At 38.7% G+C, this 17,791-nt stretch overlaps 1 pseudogene; it reads right to left on the bottom strand.

Annotated features, from left to right (window-relative positions):
* Window positions 1-14,973, bottom strand: part of LOC122750427 — a 120,460-nt pseudogene extending 105,487 nt beyond the window's left edge.
* Window positions 14,974-17,791: the final 2,818 nt, after the last annotated feature.

Here is a 17,791-nt window from a genome sequence, read left to right as displayed (position 1 = left end):
GGGTGGTCCTGCTCCCTCCAGTTTTCCAGTGAAACAGCTGCAGAGTATTCACAAAAGAAGTTGCCTTCCTGGCAGCCTGGCTGGTGAGTATCAGTGAAAACACCTGTGTCCCATCTCAGAGCATCTGTACTACTCCTCTATTTTCAGCACATGTTGCACACCAGTTGTTTGATTCAGGAGGCTTTGGAAGAAAAATTATTTCATCTACAAAAGTCTTCAGCAGACTAAAGTAATTGTCTTTCCTTTGATCTATCCTACTTCCCCTGATTTGAAGCTATTTTCTTTCATGTTCTAGAGTCGTATGGCCATTGAAAAGTGATGGAGAAATAATCTATTCAGCGGAAGACAGAGAATTTGAAGCGTTTGGTCAGTTTGTTTGGTGAGCCACATGAAGATAATATGGTCACTTCCTGTTATTTGGATGGTCTGAAAATTGAACCCATTCTCTACATGATTCTTATAATCTATGGAAACTATATAATCAGTTTTGATTTAGCATTAAGAAAATGAGAACTCTACACACTCTAAAATAAGATATAAAGATTGACTCATTGGGATTTTTAAAAAGTTCCCAGGTCAAATGAATTGCATATCCTCTAAAGAGTGAAATGGATGGTCTGTCTCACACACACACACACACACACACACACACACACAGATAACTGTATATTTCAAAAGCAGGGTTATATAATGAAAAGAATATTGGGCATAGAGCTGGTATCACTGTTGTACAACAGAAATAACCCTGAGTAAGAAGTCAGAGGATCAGTGTTTGAGTATCGGCTCCACTGCTTACCATCAGTGTGGCCTTCAGTGAATCAGTAATGCCTCAGTTTCCTTATCTGTAATATGAAAGTTAGACTTAATTATATGTAATGTACTTTACAATGCTAAATCTTATGATCCTCTGACTTTAGTTTAAATCCAAGTTGTGACTTTAATTAACTGGGTGGACATATCTCTCATCTTCAATTTCTACATTTGTAAAATTGGAATAACTGTAATACTGGTATAATTTAGAGGGCTTTTTTGAGGAAAGAGTTTTGTATAATATATAAATGTCAGTTATTATCACAGTAGAAACAACAATAAAGAAAAGTCATTAACACTTGTTTTGCTGCTATACCCTAAGAACTATGGGACTTTTCCTTTTGACTTGAATTTGAAACCTTCCACTTCTCCATTAGAATGTGAGTCCTTAAGATCATGATCTACCTACTTTTCTATTTGTATTTCCAGTACTTTGCATGATGCCTTGCATACAGTAAATGTTTAATAAATGCTTCATACATTCTCTCATTGTGTCTTCAATACAGGTGAACTCCATTTTAATTTTTTATGTTCCTTCCCTCTTTCTTACATTTTTAATCCTATTGCTAAGTATGAAAAGCAAAGCTGGAGAAAGGCTGGACAGACAATATATTGCTTAAAGGAAGGATATAGTAAATTGTCTTATGTGACTGTCATCAAAAGAAAATAGGTAATCTACTTCTATAGGTAAGCCACAGTCTCATAAATAGTTTGCTGATCACCTCTGAATCCCACAATGTATTCAGTCATTTTTTCAGTTGCGTCCAACTCTTCATGACCCCATTTGGGATTTTGGGAGTAGTATGCCATTTCTTTTTCCGATTTATTTTACAGATAAAGAAAAGGTAAACAGAGTTAAGTGACTTGCCCAGGGTCGCACATCTAGTAAGTGTCTGAGGCCAGATTTGAACTCAAATCCTCCTGACTCCAGAGCTAGCACTCTATCCCTTTCACCAACCAGCTGTCCTCCATGATGTATAGTATCACAAGAATATGAAAGGAAGAGGAAGGGCCAGAGATTTGTGTCATAGCAGACCAGAATTTTTCTGGAGAGTGAGTATCTGTACACTCAGTGCCTGGCACATAATAGGCACTTAATAAGTGCTTGTTTGTAGGTATGTTACAATTAATTCTTTTATGCTATAAAGTGATCAGTATCACCAGAAGCAGAAAGTACTGGGTATTATATTGGGCATATTGGGCATGACCTACATAATAAATAACTACATAATAAATAATTGAATTTGAGTCAGGTTTGAATCCTGGTTCTGCTATTTACTACTTGTATGACCTTCAGCAAACTACTTCCTCACTCTGCCTCACTTTCTTCATTTGTACAATGAGGATGTTAAAATTGATTTCTGTAATCCCATGTGGCTCCAAGCCTTAAGATTCTATAACGGTGAACCAGCCACCATTGACTGCTCCTAAACTGAAAGAGAGTAGAAATCTCCCAAACTATGTGTGTGATAAGGTTTAATCTGAGATAGTAAAACTATTAATACTTCTTTAGCATTACTTCTGGCCAACATCCTATTCTCTTCTCCTCTTTGCTTGTCTATCAAATGGTGTCATATTTATAAAGAGCTTAGCAGAGAGGCTGGAACAGAGTAGGTGCTATATAAATGTTAATTTCCTGTCTATCTCATGGGATTCCCATCCCCTTAAATCTACTCTTTTCCACATAATGTGGAATTGGGGAAGAGAATGATCAATAGAGAGGTTTTACAGGTTAGCCCTGCTCATTGAGCCCAACTGTAGTAACTTTAAAGCTGAATTGGTTGAAGAATATATTGAATTTTTTTTAAAGACTAGGTTAAGTATGTCTGTGAAGACTGGTCAACAATGGTGGTCTACTCTCATATTTACTGAGGATATCTTCAAAGGGCTTAAGTACCCTTTATGATGTGGTTGCTAAGAATGTAAAGTATATCTCCATCCCTATCTAGAAAACAGGTGGTACAGCGATTTTCTTAGCCAGGAAGGAGAATATCATTTTGCTGAAGGTTATGTGGCAAATAGGAGGAGAGGAAACACTTCACACATCCTCTTGTCCTGTTTTTTCCTTTTATCTGTTACATATCTTTTCTTGCATTTTTAATAACACCTCTCATTTTTCTGCACCCCCATACTAAAATGATCTCTTTTCTTGACCTCAGAATACTAAAGTAATAAATGCATTTCAAAAGGGGGGAATTGATAGAGTCAATCAGGTGAAATCTTATTTCTCCTTGTGGTGCTGGGCCATGCATTTCATGAAGTACCTTGTTTTCCATTTCTCTGGTAGTTGATAGGACCTCAAGAAACATGGATTTCTCTTTCTCTCTCTCTCTCTCTCTCTCTCTCTCTCTCTCTCTGTGTGCACGCGTGCGAGCGTGTGTGTGTGTGTGTGTGTGTGTGTGTGTGTGTGTGTGTGTGTGTGTGTGAAACCGTGATGGATAGAGACAGAGATAAAGAATCTTTGCATTTCCCTTAAGGTTTTGTATTATAGAGGGAGGGCAGACCCTTCAAAGAACCCTCATAATAATGGGAGTTTAGGGTTTGTAATTCTGCTTTGGGGCCCATTGTCACAACTATTGTGACATAGTGAAGCTTCAGTTCCTTTGTCATACTACCCCCAATTTACTCAACAGAAATTATCACCATTTCTTTTTCAGGGTACCATCACATTGGTCTACCCCTCCCCATATCTTCAATGTATCATAAGGTAGGGCTCAAGTGGTTTCATCTTCCTAGCCCAGAGAAATTCCTCTGCTTGCAACTGTAAGGTTTCAGATTGGGGAACAGAACTTGCAAATTTCCCAAGGACCAAATAAAGCTTAAGGTCAGCTAATAAAATTGCCCATCTTTACAATTCATCTAAAAAAGCTTTAGTTGGTTCCTGACCACTTGGTGTTCAAGTAAGATAGCATTGTGATTAAAACAAGAATTTTTTTTTTCTTTCGGAGAACCAGTACTTCTTGGTTGAGGTAGAGAAAAGGAGCTTATTTATTAAGGGTGAAAAGGATTCCTTCCTCCTTGACCTGAACACTCCCATATCACTCTAGCTTTTCTTGGTTGTTGAACAGAACTCTACAGCTATACTCAGGTTTCTGAATAATTCCCCATTGTCCTATTCCCTCTTGGAGAGATCTACAAGCACCGGGAAAGTTATCAAGAGAATTTTTACAGTTTAAAGGAGAGAGAATGACAAGCAAGCAGGTCCTTTAAAAATCCCTCCTCACGAATAGGCATAATCTGCAACTATATCATAAACCACTTTCTCCTGGAAATGAAATCATTGGGTGCTACTTTGGCACTTTTTATAGCTGGACAGCGCTTATTTCAGTTCAAGAGGAAAAAGAAATTTTTAATTACTAGGTCTTCTAACTTTGTGTTTTATTACCTTCAAAAAAGAAAACAAAATCTATAAACTCCTTTTAACCAGCTAGGAGTTTTGCCCAAAGAAACACAAAAGAAACTCTGCAGTAAATTCTCGATGATCTGTCCTAATGTGTAGGCCTAGTCTTGTGTATCCTCTTTCTCCCTTTTAGCTTCTGATGTGGATAGAAATAAAGGGCAAAGAAAAAGTGGAGAATGCCACAATAGGGAGAAAGTCTGAAACATCAAGAGAGCAAAGACCAAAACACAATGTAACATTAATTATTACAATTAAGGGGAGGATGCCATTTCTAACAGCTTAAGAAAAATATTCAAGGTTTTCTTTTTGCTATATGGTTGAAAAAATATGGAGATGAAGAGTTGGCCATTTGGTTTTCATTAGTACTGACCTTTCCTTATTTGGACTTTATTTATTGTAATCTTATCCTAGGTGGCAGAAACAGCTGTTCCTCAACTTCTGAGGGAGAGAGAAAGAGAATTTAGTGCCTATAAAAAAGAAAGGGAAGCTCATAAAATAGCATTCTTATTAGGATCGAACCTATACATAGGAGAAGGTAGTTGCTTATGTAACCCCTTTTGGCAATGGGGATGATAGGAAGTGTAGTGTTGTAGAAGGAAGGACTGAAAATCATGGAAAGAGGAAAATATATAGGAAGGAGCAAGCCCAGGAATACTGGAGGCCCAGTATGTGGGCAGCAATGGCCTTTAATAGTGAATAGTTGGAACTCCACTTGACTCACTGCTTAAGTACTGCTCTGTTTGGAGATAATTTGCTGTTGCCCTGGGACCTGGTGAATTAATTCCCTTCCACGCTTTCTTTCTCCCTTGCGCCATTGCCAATAAACTGGCATGCTTCTTCTTAAATCACAGTTATCTACTATCTTTATTTTTACAATGGATTTTGTTTCTAGATAAAATAAACTCATTTTCAATGTATTTGGAATGAGTGCTTGCTAACAATTAATAGACCATACTATGGTGGGAATGGAATGAGGTGGGAGGACAAAGGGGAATAGCACTGTAGAAAAATTTGAAACTATGGCTAAAGGGTTATAAAATCATGCATAGTCGTTGGTCTAGTAATACCGCTACTAGGAGAGTATACAAAAAGGGATTAAAAAAAACAACAACCAAAAAGTTGAATTCGAAATTGAGGACATTCCCATCAATTGGGAAATGGATGAACAAACTGTGGGATGAGATTAGGATAGGACACTATTGTGCTATAAGAAATGATGAGCAGGATGCTATCAGAAAAACCTGGAAAGACTTACATGAGCTGATGCAAAGTGAAATGTAATGTGTACAAAGTAACAGCAATATTGTAAGATGATTAGCTGTGAATGACTTAGCTATTTTCAGCAATACAATGATCCAAGATAACTCTGAAGGACTTATGAAAAATGCAGTTCATCTCTAGAGAAAGAACTGATGGTGTCTGAGTAGAGATTGAAGCATATTTTATTACCTTTTTCTTAATTTTTTGTCTGTTTTCTTTCTCAACCTAATGTGGAAATTTTTTCCATGACTATGCATGTATAGCTTATATTGAATTGCTTGCATTCTTAAAAGGGGGTGTGAAGGGAGGGAAGAAGAGAATTTGAAATACAAAGTTTTCAAAATGGACATTAAAATTGTTTTTACATGTAATTGGGGAGTAATAAAATTCTAAATAGAAAAAAACAGGAAAAAACAGGAATAGCACTAGATAACCAGGATCCTAAGTTGAAACCCTTTCTCTTTCTGGAGACACACAGAGAGACTTCATTTTTATAGAGTGATTTGAGAGACATTGAGAAGCCCACCAAAATTCTTGCAAGCTTGCTATAAGTCTTGAAATTACTATAATTAGAGTCCCTCTTTGAGATTCATCCTTTCATTTATTCAATAAGGATTCAAGGGTCCACTGTGTACAAGATACTCTGATAGGCACTAGAGATATAAAAGCAAAAATAAAGGAGGTCACATTCTCCTTGGGAAATAGAACAAAAACAGAGGTAAGTAAATATTAAATATATTACAAATAAATAGGGATACAGTGTGGCAAAGTGGATCATGAACTGGCCTGACTCTAAACTTTCTGACCCTAAAGTCAAACTTGGGTCCAAGTTCTCACTTTCTCACAAGTATGAAGTATGTGACCATGGGCAAGACACTTAGCCTCTCAATTCTGGAGATGCTATCAACCAATCAGTCAACATTTATTAGGCTCCCCCTGTGTGCCAGGTACTGTGCTAAGTGCTGAGGATACATGTAAAAATAATCTCTGCCCTTAAGGAGCTTACAATCTAATGGGGGAGACAACATGCCAACAAATACAGACAAAGCAAGGTATATACACAATAAATGGGAAATAACAGAAGGAAGGTACTAGAATTAAGAAGAGTTGAAGAAAACTTCCAGTAAAAAATAAGATTTTACTTGAGACTTAAATGAAGCCAGGAAGGTCAGTAGGCAGTATAGAAGAAAGGAGCTTTCCAAGCATGGAGGAGAGAAAGAAGAAATGTCAAGAATCAAGAAATGCAGTGTCTTGTTCATGGAACAGCCAGTAGGCCAGTATTACTAGATTGAAGAGTACATGTCATGGAAGTCTTCCACATAAGGGAAAAGATATTTTGATTGAATCAGAAAATCATGGGGAGGTGGAATTAATGCCACCTTAGTTTCTCCTTAAGTATTTTGATTGGCCCAATGACAAGATGGGGTGCTCATTATGAAGAGGCAGGATTAATTCTTTTTGTTAAAATAATAATAAACATTTTTATTTAAAGTTTTGAGTTCCAAATTCTATCCCTCCTTCCCTTCCTCCCTGAGGTGGTAAATAACTAGATATAGGTTATACATGTGCAGTTATGTAAAACAATACCATATTGGTCATTTTGCATAAGAAAGCTTCAAGAAAAGAAAAAAAATTAAGGAAAAAAAGAGTACATGTCATTGAATAAAATATAAGATGATTGGTAAGGTGGGAAGGGGCTAGGTCATGAAAAGCTTTGGATATGAAACAGAGCATTTTTTGTTTTCTCCTGGCAGCAATAGGAAGCCACTGCAATTTGTATTGAGTACGGGTTGGGAGGTGATATGATTGGAACTGCCTTTTAGGAAAATCACATGAGTGGAGGAATGGAGGATTGATTGGAGTGGGGAGAGACTTGAAGTAGGTAGACTCATCAGTAAGCAATTGCAATATTCTAGGCATGAGATAATAAGGGCCTGCACTAAAGTGGTGACAGCATCAGAAGAGAGAAAAGAATGTATTTGAGAGATATTGTGAAGGTAAAATCAAGAGGCCTTAGTAACAAATTAGTTATGGGAGGGGAGAGATAATGAGGGGTCCCGAATAACTTCTAGGTTCTGAACCTCAGGAGCTTTGAGGATGGGAAATTAGAAGGTTGGCATGGGTTTAGGGGGAAAGATAATGAGTTTTATTTTGGACATACTAAACTTAAGATGTCTACTGGACATCTAGTTTGAGATGTCTGAAAGGCAATTGGAGATGAGAGACTGGAGGTCAGTAGAAGGTTTGGGGCAGTATGAATAGATTGGAGAATCATCAACATAGAGATAGTAATTAAATCCATGGGAGCTAGTAAGATCACCCAGTGAAGTATAAAGGGAGTAAAGAAGAGGGATCAAGATGGAGTCCTGAGAGACACCTACAGTTAGAGGGCATGATCTGGAAGGAGATCCAGTGAAAGAGACAGAGGAGTATTCAGATAGGTGGGATGAGATTCAGGACAGAGTGATGACCCAAAAACCTAGGGGGAAGAGAGTATCAAGGCTGAGAGTGGTCAACAGTGTCAAAGGCCCCAGAGAGGTCAAGGAGAATGAGGATTGAGAAAAAGCCATTAGATTTAGCAACTAAGAGATCACTAGTAACTTTGGAGAGAGCAGCTTCTGTGGAATGATGTTGGAAATCAGATTGTCAGGGGGTTAAGAAGAGTGTAAAAGGAAAGAAAATGGAGGTACTTATAGATGATCTTTTTGAGGAGTTTAATTACAAAGGGCAGAAGAGATATAGGATGATAATTAGCAGGGATGGAATGATTAAGTGGGAGTATTTTTCAGGATGGGAGAGATCAGGGCCTGTTTGTAGTCCATGGGGAATTAGCCAGTAGAAAAGGATAAATTGAAAATAAATGAAGAGTAGGCATGACAGAGGGAGGAATGTATTGGAGATGGCATGGAATGGGATCACTTTAACATGTAGAATGGTTGGACTTGGAAGGGAGTAAGGCCACTTTATCATCTAAAACAGGGGTGAAGGAGGATATAATGGCAGAAAACATCTGACTAACAGGAGACAAGGAAGAGGGAAGAAAGAGCTCATAGTGAAAGGTTCACTTTTTTTCCCATAAAATATGAGTCAAGGTTCTCAGCTGCAGGAAGGGAGACTTAAGAAGGAATGAAAAGGTTTGGTAGAGCCATGGTGGAGAATTAAGATGGAATTGATAGGCTTACTTATCAGCAATGTGACCTCAGTTGAGATTATGCAGTGTAGGGCAGCTAGGTGGCACAGTGGATAAAGCATTGGCACTGGATTCAGGAGGACCTGAGTTCAAATCTGGCCTCAGACACTTGTCACTTACTTGCTGTGTGACCCTGGGCAAGTCACTTAACCCTCATTGCCCTGCAAAAAAATTATGCACTCTAAATTTGTAGTGGACCCAGACAAAATGATTGTGTGATTTTCTCCATCTTTGTTCAGCAGCATATGTATAGGAGTGAAGGTGGCAAATGGTGGGAATGATCCATGGCTGATGCTTGACTGAGTGTAATTGACAACATGATAAAGGGGTTAAGAATTTGACAGAGGAATGTATGGAGTTGAATTATTCACCAAAGGATCAGTATGAGGAGAAGAGAGAGGTCAAGGAATTAGAGATGAAGGTGTTGAGAGAGAGAGAGAGAGAGAGAGAGAGAGAGAGAGAGAGAGAGAGAGAGAGAGAGAGTGTGAACGAGCCAATGTTTGGGTGTGGGGACTTCAGAACTCTTGAACATAGAGATGATACATTTGTGGTTCATAGATCAAGAGCATGACCTTCTTTCTGTGTGGCTGAGGTGGGGTGAATGAGTAGCTCATGAAAGGGGAAAAAGTTGAGAAACTGAGTGATTAGAGTGCTTAAGGAAGGAGCAATATTATGGCCTTGAAGCGGGGATAGGCATTAAGCATTCAGAGGATTATTGGATCACAGGACCATAGGTTTAGAGCTAGAAGGGATCTCAAAAGCAATCTAATCACTTAACCTCTTCCCTCCCTCCACTTTGTAAATGAGGCAACTGAGGCCAAGGAGGGGGTGGTGGTTAAATACTGTCTTTGAAAAGGCTTCTGAGAAAATGCAACTTGTGTTTGGGGGAGGCAAAGGAGATAGAAGTAGAGGGAGAGAGGTAAACCATCAGCATTAATTACTAGTTTATCAAATTAGTTTGCTAGCTATCATCTACCTTTTTTTATTTGTTCCCCAAATATTGAAGGAGGGGACCACATGCAGGTTAAATTTTTTACCAATAAGTAAACAAGTTCTAGAGTCTATATGATGGCTGAATTGGAGAATATTTTGAAGGGGGGGGGATGTTGTTGTTGTTTTTTGTCCTTTGTTCTTGAAGAGAACCATGACATCAGGTGATGTCATGACTTGCACTGAATTGGATTTAAGTGAGGGAGGTCTGAAGGGGAGAGTGGCATAATGGTCCCTTGAGCAGAGTAGACTTTAGAAAAGGGAGAGGAGTAAAGTAGAGAATAGAGGATCTTGAAAACAAGCTTCATTTGTATTATAATTTTGCACAGGCTCAGCACTGAGTCTGACTGCATAGTTTACTGATCCTAACACCAAAGAGGAGGAGGAGTTAACAGCTGTCAGGGTGGGCTGTTATGAAAATTAGCCAAGTGCTCCAGTTTCTCCAGTTCCCCAAAGCTGTGTGAACAGCTGGTCCAAGCTAGAGAAGTTCTGACAATAAAAGTTAACCCAAGGGCATGGCAGCAGATGAAAGCTGGCTTGGCTACCAACTAGTCGATTTGGTGTAGTAGCTTGTCTACTGGCAACGTATTCTGACAAGACACAGTTAGTAATGGAGTAAAGGCCTTCTTTCCTTCCTTCCTTCCTTCCTTCCTTCCTTCCTTCCTTCCTTCCTTCCTTCCTTCCTTCCTTCCTTCCTTCCTTCCTTCTATCCGTCCTTTTTTTTCCCTTTCATACTGAATTTGGAGTAAGGAAGACCTGGGTTTAAAATCTGTCTCAGACACTGTGTGACAGTAGGGAAGTCATTTAACCTTAGTTCCCCTTTAACCTTAGCTCTTCCTGGGGTCTATGGGGTATTTAAGGAAGACCAGCACCTCTATGTGGCCTCTTAGAGCTACTCATCCACCTTTGTTGCCTTCTCATCATCAAACTCTCACTTGTGGCTCTAAGAAGCTGTAGCATGTGCAGCGGCCACACCCCAGTAAAACCATCTCAGCACAGAGGTAGACCAGACTGAGGGGAACTGATAGTCCCCAAACCTGTTGGTGAGTTAGGGGGATGCCTTCCCCAAGAATGTGAAGACTTTTCTTGGAAGAATGGGTGGATGAGAACAATTTGTTCCAACAATCATGAAGGCAGCTGAAAGTGACTATGTGGATTACTTAGAGCTTGGCCAGACATTGAAGACTCCAAGATTATCCATTGCATCCTGGACCATCATCAGTTATCTTGATACTGGACTTTGATGACTCTGGAAGAAAGAGTGAGACTGATGACTTTGTGCAACTCTGTCTCACTGAAATCCAATTCATGCATTAGTCAAGAGGTCACTTTGTGATGTCATTGGTTCTTTTCAAATCAAAGGAAGAACAACAACAATAGTTCCCCCTTCTGTAAAATGATGATAATAATATTACAGTCTTGCTGTGAGGAGCAAAAGAAATCATGTTTATAATGTACTTCACTTAATCAATAAGCATTTGTTAAGCATTCACTATATATCAAGTAATATGTTAGATGCTGGGAATAAGAAGACAAAAATGAAATATCCTGTCCTAAACCAGCATACTTTGAATAGGCAAAAGAAATGTGTTTAATTTTAGAAGCATAAAAGACATACGAAGAAAGGAGAGATCATGAAAAACTTCATGTAGGAAGTGGCACTTGAACTGAACTGTGAAGGCAGTCAGAAATTCCACAGGGTAGAAGTGAGGGAATGTATTCCAGACATTGGGAGAACCTTTGCTAAGGCTTGGATATGGGGGATGGAAGGTTGTGAACCAGGAAGAGAAAATAGGCTACTTGGGCTGAAATATAGATTAAGTGAAGAAGAATGACATATAATGATGAGCTGGGTAATAGCATGGATAGCTTAAGAAACGTCAGCTATCATCATTATTGAGAGATGGTGGCATAATGGATGGAGAACAGACCTTAGAGTCAGAATGACTTGATGTGGACTCTCAATTTGGCACATAGTGACGATATCAGCTTTCTGAGATTATAAATTGCAGAGAAGGTACCACTATGGTTTGGTAGAGAAAGTTACCTGGAGCTCTCTACCCCCAAATCATAGGTCTGGTATTTGAAAACAACAACAAAAACAACGACAACAATGACAACCATTACTATTATCCATCCTTGAAGACTAAACTTAAGTCCTATCTGTGCCTATCTCATGGCTTCAGCCCTCTCTCTTTTTTTTCTGAACTCCCACACTATTTACAATATTTACCACATGATTTAGGGGTAGCCAGGTGGCCTGATGGATAGAGTGCCTGGCCTGGACTTAGGAAGACCAATCTTTCTATGTTCAAATCTAGTCTCAGATACTTACTAGATACGTGACCCTGGGGAGGTCATTTAACCCTTGTTGGCTTCAGTTTCCTCATCTGTAAAATGAGCTGGAGAAGGAATTGGCAAACCACTCACTTTAGTGTCTTTGCTAAGCAATCCCCAAAAGGGGTCACAAAGAGTTAGACATGATTGGAAAATGACTAAACAATCACATAATTGGATTAAACACATGCTATCTTGTATTTTTCATTGTTTCATGTGCCTAACTAGAATTCCTTAAAGACAGAGCACATTGTGCTATATCCCTTTTGGTGCTCATGGCAGTATGATCACATAGCAGGTGCTCAAAAGACCCAAAATTGCAATAAAGAAAGAGGAGAGTCACATTCTCTGATAGGAGTGTATAGCCTATGACAAGGGAAGTTGAGACAGGCTTTGGGCTTTTGAAGCATAGGAGTAGGAGAAGGTGTGTAAGCTATACTTTTTGTCATTGTTGCATGTTTTTAAAAAAGAGTTTCACATCCATTATTTTCCTAGTGTGCACCTCTATCCCAGGGACTTGGTGATAGAATTAGCTTTCCCTTCCCTTCCCTTCCCTTCCCTTCCCTTCCCTTCCCTTCCCTTCCCTTCCCTTCCCTTCCCTTCCCTTCCCTTCCCTTCCCTTCCCTTCCCTTCCCTTCCCTTCCCTTCCCTTCCCTTCCCTTCCCTTCCCTTCCCTTCCCTTCCCTTCCCTGCCCTGCCCTGCCCTGCCCTGCCCTGCCCTGCCCTGCCCTGCCCTGCCCTGCCCTGCCCTGCCCTGCCCTGCCCTGCCCTGCCCTGCCCTGCCCAGCTACAGCTTTTGTTTTTTCCCAGGGCATAAGTCTGTGGCAGGTAACTAAATGGTGTTTTATTTAACAGGTATTATTCGTATTTCATCCATTTTCTTATCACCTAAGGACCCTTTTCACAATCTCTGCTCATGTGAACACAATAACAAAACTGTTTCCCCATTTTCGGGATCACACAGACCCATTTGAAAGCATTGTCAATACTTAGTATTCAAACACTAGAAAACACAAATATATTTGTGGCTTTGGCTGCTGGGTTTGTCAAGGGAATTCAGTTAAAATGCAAAAGATTAGCGTGCAGCTTGCAGGGCAAAAGGAGAATGTCAACTTGCTATTCCTCGAAAAACATCTTTCTGTATTCAAACTTTTACTTCTCAGCCAGAGAGAGGGGACCTTTTTACTTTTGGGAAACAAGAGAGACTTTTTACCCTCCTGATCCCATATGGTTTTCCCACACCCCTCTATCAAGAAATGTTGCAGTTCTTCAACCTTCTTTTTCCATATAAACATCTAAAAGCCTGTTGGAGGAATAAAGGAAGACAAGATGCAGATTCTGACCAGTAGTGATAGGATTGTTGGGTAGAGTGGTAGCTCACTAATAGCTTTATTATTTAACCATGTAAGCAAAAGCAAGTACTACAGTTTAGAGACAGCTCCACATGGCTCGACTTTCAGCATGTAACTAAACCAGTGTGTAGAAACAAGTAATTAAAAGGATACAAAGTCCATAATCAATTGCACACAGGTTATCTTTGATTGCTCTTGCAAAGGACAAATTATACACAAGGCTTTTGCAAGCCTAGAGAAAAATAGATTCTATTATCTTTAGAAATTGGTTTTTTTTTCCCTGTGAAAACAAAAACTTCCCTATTCTAGACCCCTTGGTTTAATTAAAAGGACACAAACGTCAGATGATGTTGCAGCATATCAAATGTTGCCCTGGAACGACCAGGGAGTGAAAGGAGAGAATGGGAGGGGAGGGAGGGTTGGCTGGAAGAATTTCTTTTCCATAAAGACTGGTCTTTTTTTCCCACCCAGACCATCTGTTTTCTCATGGTCAAAAGCTCCATTGCTGGTTTGCTGGCATTGCTTTGCATGTCTTTGTGTTTGGGGGACATTCAATCTTGCATCTGATACATGCTGATCTGTGACACTTCTTAACAAATGAGGCTTTGTTTTTCACAAAAGGGTGCCCTGATAGGAACTGTAAACTAGGAGATTGATATCCTAGAGGAACGAGGAGGGACAGGAAACTCTCAGTAATGCAATGAAGCAGAAGGAGATCGTACACTCTCAGCCTTCTGGATCCTCCCCATCCCCCACCTCACCTTTGTTGCCCCCAGACTTAGAAAGCTCTATGGCACAGGTGCACTCAGGCCCAGCAGCAATGAAGCACATCACCATCACTGGCTGCCTCATCATGCTTTCTTTTCTAGAAGCTACTATTAATCCTTCAAAATTTTTTCTGTCATGTGTAGGTGAAGCAATAGTGATTGGTTTAATATGGCCACAGGGAAAATGTTTAATCTTCAGGGCAGGTAATGCTAGTAGGTAGAATTGTGATTTGGGGGAGGAGAAGAGAGGAATACAGAAATGGTTGGAGGGAAGAAAGGGGATAAGAGAAAAGCTATGACTGTTTTCTGGAGTGGTGCTTTTAAGGCTTGGCTCACTGTAAATTCCCTTAGTTTCATTTCCTTAGCAATTCTGTCCAGCTGCCTTTGCCAGTTGGGCATGGATGGCTTTTTTATCCATTTGGCAACTGGGAACAGGAATTATTGTTAGGGTGAGATATTAGATCTTGAGATCGAAAAAGCAAAACAAAAACAACACAATATTTAAATATCTTCATCTAAGTATCTCTACCACCAATTCTCTCTCTCTCTCTCTCTCTCTCTCTCTCTCTCTCTCTCTCTCTCTCTCTCTCTCTATATATATATATATATATATATATATATATATATGTAAGAGAACTTAGGAAATTCTTTTAAAGTTTTGTTAAAAATTACTTTTAGGGTCAGAAGCTAAATTTTGCTTTATTAATGCTGATAACTTTGAAGTATACCTTGATAGACTGATGATCTCATCAGTTTAGCTACTGCTTCTGGCAAAACCTGTGCTGGCTTTTTCAGCCTTGACTTTCTTGTTCCTATATTTCCTGGAGGCGTTTGTCTTGCTTTATTCTCCAGGAGCACCGAAGTCATTCTTTGCTGTTCAGTGGATGTTTCACATTCTCATTCCATAGCCTGTCCATCTTCTTTTCTAGACACACACTTCCTGGATATACATACAGCTTCTTATTTGCAGACCACTATTTGGTATTAAGTTGCAGCCTGAGGAATAGCTTCCATGCACTTTTCCAGTGTCATTTGGTTACTGAATATGAAATGATTGTTATATCTGCAACCAGCTGCTAAGATTTAGTCAGTTTCATTTTTTTAGCAATGTGCTATGTTAGCCACATCCAGTTACCTTCTGCCTGGAAAAATTTCTAACATTCAGCTGTGAGATTTCTTGATAGTATGACCTCTTAAGATCCTTTCTAGTTCTCAGTCTATAAGCCTATAAAATCTTTGGTTTCTTTCGTTTCTTGTTCTCAAACCATATTTTTGAAGATAATATTTTTGAAACCATAATTATAAATCACTTAGCACAATGCCTTGCATAGTAAAGTGTCATATAAATGTTGTTAATAAAGGTCTTCTTTGGCATTCTCTGCTTGATTTTCTCCTTCATTGATGTCACTTAATTTCTGTGTTTGACTCAACCTTCTATTTACTACCAATGTGAACCTTGGACAAGTTTAACTTCATTGAGCCTCATTTCTTTACTTAGAAAATGAAGATGACCCCTAAGTTATTTTCCATCTCTAAATGAATGATTTTATAACCCAATAAACCTAAGAAATGGCTTAGTTTGTAGTATCTTATATAGTTCTTAATAGAAAGTATTTCTTTGCAGTAAATTTAAAACTAAATCTGGTAATTCCTTGATTTGTTGCTCTGAGAAGAACCTGTGAACTGTCCTTCCATTTAACTCTAACTTTATTTCTATTGGGTTCATTTACAATGGGAATATCAACATGAATATGGTCCAGTTCCTGTGGTCAAGTTGTCAGTCATTAAGTAAATGACTTATAGGTAAATATTCTAAACTAAAATTACCAACAACTAAATGAATGTTTGTGGATGGTCTAAGAAATGTGTGAGTCTTAGTCCTATTTTTGCCATTCTGTCATCATAATTGGAGAAGAGGCATCATCATCATGGCAATGTTCCCCCCCCCCCAGGGTCATGAGGGTTAAGTGACTTGCCCAGGGTCACACAGCTAGTAAGTGTCAAGTATCTGAGGCTGGATTTGAACTCAGGTCCTCCTGAATCCAGGGCCAGTGCTTTATCCACTGTGCTACCTAGCTGCCCCCATGGCAATGTTATCTGTAATTGAAAAAGCACGAGATCTGTAGTCAGGAGGACCAGCCTAACACTAGCTGGGTGAAGATTGACTGGCAAGCTTCTTAGTCTCAGTTAACTCATCTATAAATTGCAGGGGGCGGGGGGGGGGGGAATAATACCTCTAATGTCGATTACTTTTAAGGAGACCTACATTACTTAGTGTCACTTTGTGGTTTTATCTGTTTCATAGATGACTGTAGCCAAACAATCTGTCATCTAGTAGCCTTCTGCTATAGTGGTTCCTAAACTGCGCTCCTTGAACTTAATACATTTTATAACTATCTGAAAATATCCAAATATCATTTGCATGAAATAAAACAAGAAAACTACCCAGAATTTCTGAATACAGAAAACAAAGTGTCAGTTGAAAGATTCTACAATTCACTTCTATGTATCTAGTGGAGGAAAGGGCAAAGGCTGGGGCTGTAGGGTGAGAACCTCTGCTGCAAACCCCAAGACATAGTGGTTAAATTGAACAATTCCAATAACAAACAAAAGTAACCAGGAAAAGGACCTTCAAATAAAAAGGAAAGGGGAATAAAATATCAAGAGTATTTTGTACCCATTAGAAACTACAGGAGAGAATGGAAAAAAAATATATTGCAAAAAAGCAAAAAAGCTCAAGTTGCAGCCCAAAATAACATATCTTGCAGCCGTGAATCTAACCATCAATGAAAAGAAAGATGAATGTCTAATAACAGAGAGGCATTTATAGTATTCCTAACCCTCAACAGAAAACATGAGCAGATAATTTAATTTGCAAATACCTCAGACAACAGTAATAGAAGAAAGTTAAAAATGTATGCAGCTACCAAGAAAAGCACAAGTAATAAAAGAAATTACTCTATCTCTAGAGACTATTAAAAGAAAAAAGTGGAAAGTGAAGAGCATGTATGGAGCAAAACAACAAAAACAACATCATAACAGAGAGACCATGAAGAAGTTTCTGTCTAAAAGTATGTGTGTGAGAGGAAAGGAGAAAGATCTACAAGACAATAATACAGAAGTTATTTAGAGGAATGGACTCAAAATAGGTTTCTTTAGAAGTTTTAATTACACAATTAACACAGAAACTAAAGAAGGAATAAATAACCATAAGGACAATAAATCAAAGAACACAGGTTTAGAATAAATAGATTGAGAAGAGAATTAATGAAAAGAATAAGGTAAATAAATCCTTTTTAGAATAAAGCACAGAAGATAAAGATAAAGTTTTCTGGTCTAAAATAGATCTGTATTTTTAAGTGTTTTTTCAGATAAGGACTTGCCAATATTGCCTTTTAAAATGCTTATTCAGTGTTCATGAGAGTAGGCCATATGGTACAGAAGGAAATTCCATTCTAGTCCATTCAATTTGACAAATTATTAAATACCTACTATACTTAAAATTGTCCTCCACCCATTTTCCCATTTCTTAATACTCAATATCCCCTTCTTTCTTGACCTCAGAATACTAGAGCAATGAATGCATCAAAAATTATAAAAAGGAATATTCAAGCAGTGGAGAGAGAGAGAGAGAGAGAGAGAGAGAGAGAGAGAGAGATTGAGAGAGAGCACATTATTTTCAGAT

Source organism: Dromiciops gliroides, chromosome 1 (assembly GCF_019393635.1).
Source record: "Dromiciops gliroides isolate mDroGli1 chromosome 1, mDroGli1.pri, whole genome shotgun sequence".
NCBI classification, from domain to species: Eukaryota; Metazoa; Chordata; class Mammalia; order Microbiotheria; family Microbiotheriidae; genus Dromiciops; species Dromiciops gliroides.
The sequence above is the reverse complement of the archived record's forward strand: the minus strand, read 5'-3'. Positions and strand labels throughout refer to the sequence as shown.